This window comes from Poromitra crassiceps (genome assembly GCF_964638095.1).
Source record: "Poromitra crassiceps genome assembly, chromosome: 15".
Classification (NCBI taxonomy): Eukaryota; Metazoa; Chordata; class Actinopteri; order Beryciformes; family Melamphaidae; genus Poromitra; species Poromitra crassiceps.
In genome coordinates, this window is record NC_139634.1 from 25,024,748 (window position 1) to 25,034,613 (window position 9,866).

The 9,866-nt window shown below is 43.9% G+C and overlaps 1 pseudogene across 1 annotated transcript; it reads right to left on the reverse strand.

Annotated features, from left to right (window-relative positions):
• Positions 1-567: 567 nt before the first annotated feature.
• On the reverse strand, positions 568-2,889 carry LOC310789632 (cullin-1 pseudogene; annotated as a pseudogene). The gene has a single exon. The product of its transcript is annotated as a cullin-1 pseudogene (transcript).
• Positions 2,890-9,866: the final 6,977 nt, after the last annotated feature.

Consider the following 9,866-nt stretch of genomic DNA (forward strand, 5'->3'; position numbering starts at 1 on the left):
ACCGTGGATTGTTTTGTGCACTGGGGTATTTGGCAAGGAGGCTGGTGCATTTTTGCATAATATCAGCCACCTTGGCGCCTGGGAAACAAGCACTTGGCAGTTTCTTTGGACTTTTGTTCTGATGGGATCACCTATGATTTCAGGTGATAGGATTGAGGACGAGTGAACAGTTTGGGTCGGACGAGCAGCAGGCAGGAGACGGAGCTCGAGGTGAAGGAGTAAACAGTGGCTCGGATCAACGTGTCGTGGGGGCGAACGACTGGGGATTTCCAGTTAGTGTATCTATTGCTCAGTTTGATTTCATGTGATGCAGGAATACAGGAGATGGCTTGCACTTCTTGGGCACCGACTAGACCAATGCTTCTGATGGGAAGGAGTGGAGCATGTTTGGGATGAGAGACGAAGACATATAACACAGATACCATAATATGGCCACATCTGTAGCAGGACTGTTTTTACCAGGGACATTGAGGAAATAATGTCCACGTCCTTGGTGAAAATTACTTTTGGAAAAAGAAATGAAAAAAATAAGTGGTGTGATGCTGTGAGGTGTATTGAGGAGGAGGCCTAAGCCAGGTAGCTGTAAGTGTCTTTCTCTCTGTCTATTAGTTTCAAGTACTCCTTCTCTATCAGGATGTTGATACATTTCTTAATAACAGGGACTCTAGGTTTGAATCTAGAGGATAACTGGGTGAGGACTTCTGCCAGCAGCTGTTGCTGTTTTAACACTTTACGCATCTTCATAATCCTCACAATAGCTGCCTGGATCAGCAGCTTCCTGTCCTCCTCAATGTTCTTGTGAGTTGTTTCCTGCTCCTGCTTCTGCTCAGTCTTCATTGGCACATTGATGTTCACCCGCAGCTTTTTATTCTTGTAACCCAGACAGAGTTTGATCAGAGTATCTGGTTTGAAGTCCACCTCAACCACATTGGCATTCTCATCCTCCAACACCAGGAGTTTAGACTTCAACAGTATCTGAAGAACTTGAACCAATATGCCAGTTTTGATTTGTGTGCTGTCTCTGAGCTGTTGGACTGTGTAGACGTCTTCAGTGTTGTACTGTAGCAGGATGGCCATTTGGAAGGTAGATGCCTGGAGTGTGTATCTGTTCTTGAAGCAGTTGGTGACCAGCTCCACTTTAGACAGATGGTAGAGCCATGTCAACTTCCTGCCGCTGTGTATCCTGGCATAGAAGGCTGTGAAGCGCTGGTAGCTTCGCTCCAGCTCTGAGGGAAGAGCGAAGGTACAGGACTGTTGGAAGGGCCAAGAACCCTGACAGCTCAGGACCTGGATGCTGAAGTCCAAGTCTAAGGGCACAGAGTTCATGAGCTGCCCCTTGAACTGTTCGTTGAGGTCTTTGCTGACTCCAATGTCCTGAAACATGCGCTGCAGCTTGGAGGTGTACTCAAAGCCACATGCTTGCTGGAGTTTGGTGATGGTCATGCTAACATCAGCATAGTCACTGGCACTGTTCTGAAAAACTATCCTCTTGGCAAGCATTGTCGTGTAGAACATCTGGAAGACGTCTTTGTCTTCTATGTACTTAAACACCACCATCACTTGGTTGAGAGTCTCTTCAAGTTCTGCCTCTTCTGGGTTTTCAGAGCTCTTCTTGAACACGGAGTCACAGTATCTGGCCAGCAGCTCAGGTGACTTACTGGATGACTGAACCATCTTGGTCACAGCATTGGAGTTAATGAAGCGGCCACAGGCCTTGTCCAGAGCAGCTACAAAGCCAGGATCATTGCTAAAGGCTGACATGACTAAGGTGTTGTATTTTTTATGGACATCCAGGATGGTCTGGACGTACATCTTAGGGTCATTGAGAGCGGCGTCGCTACACTTCTCGATGGCAGCCAGGCCCTGGTTATAGATATGAGCCTCCAGCAGTTTCTTCAGCTCTCCAGGACCATCGGTGATCCGAGATACCAGGTTGTACATCCGCCCCAAGTCTTCATTCTTGTCAGCATCCAGTAGGTTCTGGAACTCAGTGTGGAAGATCTCAAGGTGTTTCTCGATGAGGACCTGCTCGCACTTCCTGGCCAGCTCATCCTGAGTGTACTCATGGAGGTAAACCTGTACTCGATGCTGCTCTTCCAGAAGACGGCCTTCCGCCTTCTTCATGTACTCTGTGACAGGCTTCTGTTGGAGGAACTCTATGCTCTCTCTGGTGTAGAAGTCCTCTGTGTCAGCCAGGAACTGGGACTCAAAGTTCTCCCTGTACACAGACAGCATGGGACTTTTATCAAACTGATCATATTCATTCACACCCAACTCCACGTATGACTGAACCACTCCCTTGATGAGCCAGGTGTTGATGGTCTCTCCATTTCGCTCCTTCTCAATCAGCTTCAATACAGCATTGGTGACCTGTTTATTCAATGGCCTATATAACCTCCATGTCACTAGAGCAAGCAAGTCGATTTCGTAGATGTCCTTGCAGCCATCGTCACACTGCCGGCGGACCCAGTGGCGGTTGAGGAGGGCACAGATTCCGTTCAGGACCTTGCTGGAAAAGCGATAGTCCTCCCACTGCTGCATATAGAACTTCAACACTCCCTCGTCCATCAAGTCCTCTCCGTCCTTGAGCAGGTTGTTTAGGTAGGACTTGAAAAGCTCCTTCAGCATCTTGTAGAGCTCCAAGCCAACAATTTCCCTTCGGGGACCAGTAAAGCTTTTTTTTCTAACAAACGGGGCCCCAGCAGGGGTGGGAGATTGGTTAGAGTGGTGAACACTGTAACAGTAGTTATGGACATGTGTGTAGAGTTCCATGTAGCGTGACTTAGACATGCATTGTCTGGTATAGACAATTGCCCTCAAGTCATCCTGGATCTTGTCCAAGCCAATCTGTTTCAGCCCATGGGGATTGTGTTTCCAATTGGATGACATGACCTCTCAGTCAGCTTTACAATGTCTTGGAATAAGTCAGTCATGAGTGATTTGTGAGAGACACTGATGATGTCATAGACACTGTGGCATTATCAGTGATGTCATAAATCACAGATAATGTCACTGTCTAATCAATGCCTATGCATAAGTGACATCATCAGTGATTTATGACATCACAGATGATGTCACAATGTCATCATGTCACAATGCTATGTGTGTTACAAATCACTTACGGACATCATCACACTGAAGACATCACAATTGCTCGAGTGACAGTGATGTCACTCGAGCAATTGTGATGTGTTTCCAATTGGATGACATGACCTCTCAGTCAGCTTTACAATGTCTTGGAATAAGTCAGTCATGAGTGATTTGTGAGAGACACTGATGATGTCATAGACACTGTGGCATTATCAGTGATGTCATAAATCACAGATAATGTCACTGTCTAATCAATGCCTATGCATAAGTGACATCATCAGTGATTTATGACATCACAGATGATGTCACAATGTCATCATGTCACAATGCTATGTGTGTTACAAATCACTTACGGACATCATCACACTGAAGACATCACAATTGCTCGAGTGACAGTGATGTCACTCGAGCAATTGTGATGTCATCAGTGTTCCGATGTCCGTAAGTGATGCATCAGGAGGATGCATCATCAGGAGGAGGGGGGCATCAGTATGCCCCCCTCCTTATGACATCTTTATGACATCATTGGTGATACATGACATCACTATAGTAGTGATCTGGCCACCAGGCCGACCGAGTCTAGAACTGTATGACAGCATGTCACTCGAGCAATTGTGATTTCATCAGTGATGTCATCAATAAGTGATGTCATCAGTGAGTGATGTCATCAGTGATGTCACTCGATCAATTTTGAGCGTTCAGCTTCCTTCCATCCTTCCTTCCTTCAGACAGAGCCATCATGTAGGCTGGCAGCCAGATGCCTCGCAAAAACATCCAAGGTGTTAGAAAGGTTTCAGTTATGGGCCTATGAGAGAAATTATCTTGCTCTCAAGTCAGATTGTACTGAAACAGTCTCTTTTTCTTGAAATATGTTGTTTTTTGTTTGTTTGTTTGTTTGTTTGTTATTGGGGGAGGTGATTATTGGGTACTTATAAAACGGCTCTCTCAAATCAAGCAATCTGATTGGTTCACAGCCATTGTATAATTCCAGTAACCGAGTTCAATAACCCATGGCCATGGGTTATTGGTTGCCATGGCAACTCTCTTACTAACAGAGTAATAATAAGGCTTACCTCAAATGACAACGTAGAAAAAAAAATGGCGGAGACAGCTGTCAGATCCTTGTGAATCGATCTTCGCTTATAACTTTACTAATACTTCGCAGAAAATGATGTTTTGTACAAGAATAGATGCGGGCTAATGTCTTCTTTGCAAAAGAAAGGCTGTTAACCCCGCATTTAACCCCGCATTTAACCCCGTAACGTTAGTTGGTGTCGGGCTTTGCAGAAAGCATTCAGCTTCTCAGCAAGCGCTGAGAATGCAACGCTGCGCTCGAGCTGCCTCTGCCTGTCGGGGTTTCCAGAAAGCTCTCAGCTACTCAGCAAGCGCCAGGATTGGCCAATGTCAACTTCAGTCTCCAGAACGATCCAATCAAATCACCCGCATGTTCTTGCGGTCCCGCCTTACAGTAGTGTTTCAACTGACTATCAGAATGACATGCCAGTCGGAGTCAGACTTTTTATAGTATTATTATTATTATTATATTATCATACTTGGAAACCGTTTTATAAAAGCTCGAGCTTGGTGTGTTGTGGAATATATCCCCCTGCTCAGCAGTTATCCCACGAGGCCTGCGGCCTCGTGGGATAACAGCTGATCAGGGGGATATATTTGGCACAACACACTGGCTCTCATGCTATATTGCTTAAATATATAGCTCCCCCTGACACAAGTATCAACACCTTCAATGACGCTCTTGCATTAGCTCTGGGTGCTATAAGTAAGGATACGATCTTTATTTTATGCAATTTCAATATAGATTTATTTAAAAATGAAAGTCAGTCACAGGTAGCTGATTTCTTAAACACAATGGGCCCTATAGGGTACACCGACGCAGAATGCATTTGCGGTAGCGTTTGTGTCTGCGTTTCTTTCCTATCTTCCACCTGCACACCTGGCAATTTCAGGCCGTGTGCCCGGTGCCGGGAAGATAGCAAGCGGCTTTGCGCCTCTACTCTGAAAACATCTACTCTGAAAAGTAGATGTGCCCGGGGGAAAATCCTTGCGCACTGCCATCACACAAACAATTGCATTTAGACAAGCTCTGACCCACGTCTTACCGTAATTTACATCTGCGCAGTGGTATTTTGCCATCTTGCTTCCTCTCTCTCTCCCTATCTCTCTCTAACGCTGGCTTGAACAGGTAGGCACGCATGAAAATGAACCATTAAAGTGTGACTTGCCCGACAGAATAGCATGGAGAACGCAGATGGCAGTGTGAATTAGCTCCTTTGAGGCTGATGCAGGAAAGCAGCAGGACGCACTGAAAGACAGCAGCAAGGGTGAGTAGCAGCAAAAGTAAAAGTAAGTAAGTAAAAGCAGCAGACCAGACAGAGAAAAGGTGGGTTTTAGCTTGACAGCTAGATGACGATAGGCTGAATAGGAAGATGTGTCTTACTCTGATTGGTTTAATTTAAATGTTACCGCCCACGAATTATGATGCTACTGTAGATAGAAACGGGAAAGGAGTGATTGATGGCGTCGGGGAATGAATGTGCGTGACAACTAAAGGGTTTCTCCTAGAAACGGGAAAGGAGTGAAGACAGAGGGGAATGAATGAGATGGTCGTGACAACTAAAGGGTTTCTCCTTAGGAGAGTGAATAAATAGAGAGCCCCAGGAATGAGTCCGGAAAACATCGATGCTAACACTTCCGGGTTCTTCAGTGTTTCTGCCTATGGGATTTTTGAATGGGTTTTTGGTGCGATGCGTTCCGACTACAAAAATACATCATCCCTGGGGCTCTCTATAGAGTGACTGAATGACAACTAACAGGTCTCTTTTAGAATTTTCGCTATAAGCTCCATTAGCACTAGTTTTCCAGAATGAACTTGCTAACGTTCTGCTGCTATCTAGACGCCTAGCTCTACTGTTGTTGTTGCGCCTTGTAGGGGATTTTGGAAGAGGCAACACATGCACAGCACAGAGGGGAAAGGGAGGGAGCCGGCAAAGAAAAAATCACCAGAGCCAATGAGAATATTATCCAAGCGGCCACCATCTGCTAAGATGGACTATTCCCAATATGCAGGTCACCCGGGTCGGACTTTAGAGTCCAGACATGAAATCTATGGGCTTCCCAGGGCTGTAAATTCACTCACACACACATGCAGTTATCTCAAAGGCCAACCATTTAGACCCTCAGGTGTCGTAAATCTCACTCCTCTAGTCCCCCGACGAGCCACACACACACACACACACACACCATGCAGGATTACAACTCCACGCCCATCGCTCACACTGAAGCCCCTAATTCCCCCTTACACAAAGCAGAAACAAGCCTCCCTTCCAAGTGCTGGAAAAAAGTAGTTTGAAAACTATTTTGTAAACGAGCCAACAGCCTGCAGTGAGTTTCCAGTGTTTTGATGAATAGTATCTGTTGCGGCTTCGCTTCACGGTGAATCCTACTCAAACCTGCTCCTGATGTGCCTATTAGCACAGTGTTAATTACTAGCAATTAGATAAGCCCCACACCTGAACATATGCTGCGCTGACACAGAGCACTCCTTCACTGTGATGGACGGAATGGGGAGGAGATCACACCAACAATGGCGGCAGCTCCAAAGGGAAGAGCCATTATTCATTGTGTTACTCACTGCCAGTGTAGCTGGAGACAAAGGCCAATATTTACTTGTTGATTGCTTATTTGTTTGTCTATCCATCCATCACATATTTATTTATTTGTTTGTTACAGTATTTACAGTATTTATTTATTTATTCCAGTTCATTTATATTTGTATTCAATTTAATTACGTATCTAAATTATCATTATCATTTTGATTTTTTTTTTTTTTTTACATTTATGTTACATGTTATGTTTTTTTCATGAATTTATTTCCCTATTTATAATCTCACTTATATTTTGGATGGCATAACATTCAACTGATTCAATCTCAAATGATAGTCACATTTTAATGTGATGCCTATTTATCATACAAGGGTGGGACTCTCTCAACATGTGGTCCAGGGACACCAGGGGACCTTGACAGGGTTCCATGCGGTCCTCAGCAAATTAATGAATTGTTAAACTTCAACATTATTTGATTTACCAAAAGTTAAACACAATTAGATAATGTAGAAGAAATGTATGTATTTTTGATCATATTTTTCTGTTATCTACCTACAATGCAGATAATCATGGAATTCTGGACAAAATCATCTAACAATAAACTAGAAATAACCACCTCATGGTTGTATGCCTTCTCCAACAAGTCAAGTTGCAGTCTACATCCATGTCTGTCCAGACTCATACAAGCATAAATACCTAGAAGCCCACGGTGCAGTGGAGTGGCCATTATGGCACTTTAGGCAATGTTTGGGGGTACCTCAACAACACGGCTAATCATTTTCAACATGGAAGATGGTGCTACCCCTAGCCCTACCCTCCCACCACCCACATACCCCTTATCCACCCCTTGAACCATGACTATGACCCTTTCCCCTAGCCCCACCCCTTCCCTGATCACCCCCACACCCCCCTAGCCACTCCCTCTACCCATCCCTCGAACCCCGAAACTACGACCTTCCTATCCCTAGCTATGGCCTCTTTTCCTTTGCCCTGTCCCTCTTCTTGATGGATGGGCGGGCATGAGGTCACAGTGACCTTGAACTTTGACCACCAAAATTTTATCAGTTCATCCTTGAGTCCAAGTGGACATTTGAGCCACATTTGGGGGAATTCCCTCAAGGCGAATGCGTTAACAAGCATGCGGATGTACGGACGGACAACCCGAAAACATAATTTTATGCAGAGGCATAAAAATATTTTCAGGTTTGGGTTAGCGAGACAAAATCTGGTCAAATGGAGGTTAATGGCTCTAATGTGTTGTAAACTTGGGGTCCTTGATATGAAATGATTGAAGCACAGCTTTATTGATCCTTTGTTTATAGAGCAGAGCATATTTTCCACACAATGGAAATGTAGAGCTTAAGTGTAGAGGCTCTCATTTTCTTGTGTTTTCTTACAGTATGTATCATTACCAAAGTGCATATTCATATTTGTGCAGTCTTGGTTTGTTTACCCAAACCAAAGCTGCACTGCTGGGTAATCAAGGAACACTCTTCTGTACTTAGAGTTAATCACTAGCAATCATCTGGTTTCATTTAAAAGTGCCTTTCTAAACTCATGATAAACGAGTGCCCACAATGAAAATAACACCCTCCTTTTAAGGCACTTTTTTCCCCTGACAGAAATATTTTTTTTACTTAATCTGATTGTGTTGGTCAAAGCAGATGGTAACTTTTGGGCTGTGACGGCCAAATTGCAAACTTTTCTTTTTCTTTTTTTTATGTTCTAGGCTTCACTTTCAAGCCATCATCTGCCTACATGACACACAAAAAAGGAGAATCATTTAAACTAGAGGCACAGACTCTGTTTAAACACAAGCTGATTCACAAAGTGAATCTGATGAAGCAATCTGCGAAATGTGTTCTTTGCTCTTTCGTGCTTTTTTAATGTAATGCATTAATTAAAAAGAAGTGTCAATCCTGATATCCTGGTGTTTATAAATGTTATAGGCCGCAATTAAAATGCAACACAATTTTATTTTATTTTATAAATTGTATGGGGGCCGTGCTCTGTTTTTCTATCAACCAAGCAGTCCTTGGGCTGAAAAAGGTTGAAGACCAAAGGTTGCACCCATTAAGCACAAGGACGACTTACACACTCCTGCACAAATTTGAATGCGCTCCCAGATACATGGACTCTTTAGCTCAGGGACTGGCCACCGCCCTCACTAATATTTATTTCGTATTTTATCTTTATTTTATTGTTTAGGGGGTTAGGGGAAAAACAGATAGCATGTCACATACCTGCCAACACATTTTCACGGGCGTGCCGATATTTGTTACCCTTTCTCCCGCTGTGCTCCTGATTATTTCTCCCATTAATCTTCAGATTTCATATTGACAGGAATCAAATGGCTGTAGCCTAGCGAGCTTAGTTTTAAAGCCAGAACGAAATGTATGGTATCATATGAAAGTAAGACCTAAGGCATACATTGGTACTATAGACGGGTTTCACCAGCTGCAACCCCACAGCATTTCCTTTTTCTCAGCTTCTTCTGTTTTATGGTGGTTGGCATCCTTAATGTTGCATTGCCGCTACCTGAATTGTATCAGCTTCACAGTGCTAACTATTTACAGTGTCTACTTTCTCAGCTGTTCAGGGGACACTGACATAGCCTACTTCTATTTAAATTTTTTATTTTTGCTATAAGTTTAAATGTAAAGATAGGCCTATGCGTGCAATAACGTACTGATAGTCAACTTACTCTGTAACATGTAGCTTTTATTAGCCTCTCAGGCTAGCTCGGGACCAAACAACAACGCTTCCTACTACCCAGCGTGTGCACGTCTTTCCGACAGGGGTGGTTCATGGCAACAACAACAACAACTACTACTACTAACTACTACAAGACATAAAGACTGAAATAGGCTACCTTGTTACTGTGTCTGTCGGAGACACGGCGTCACGTTAACATTTAATATGAGCCGAATATCAGCCTGCGCTCAGCTATGTATACAGGAAGTAAACCGGATATTCTGGTGGGTTGTGACGGTTGTGATTGTTGTCAAGTTAAAACTGTCTATAGCTTGTCTGGAAGGGGGCTGAATAAGACTCCAGATTTAGGCTACATTTTGGCGATGGAAAAACTGGCATGGCCATTTTGAAAGGGGTCCCTTGACCACTTACCCCAAGATTTCTGAATGAGGGTTCTA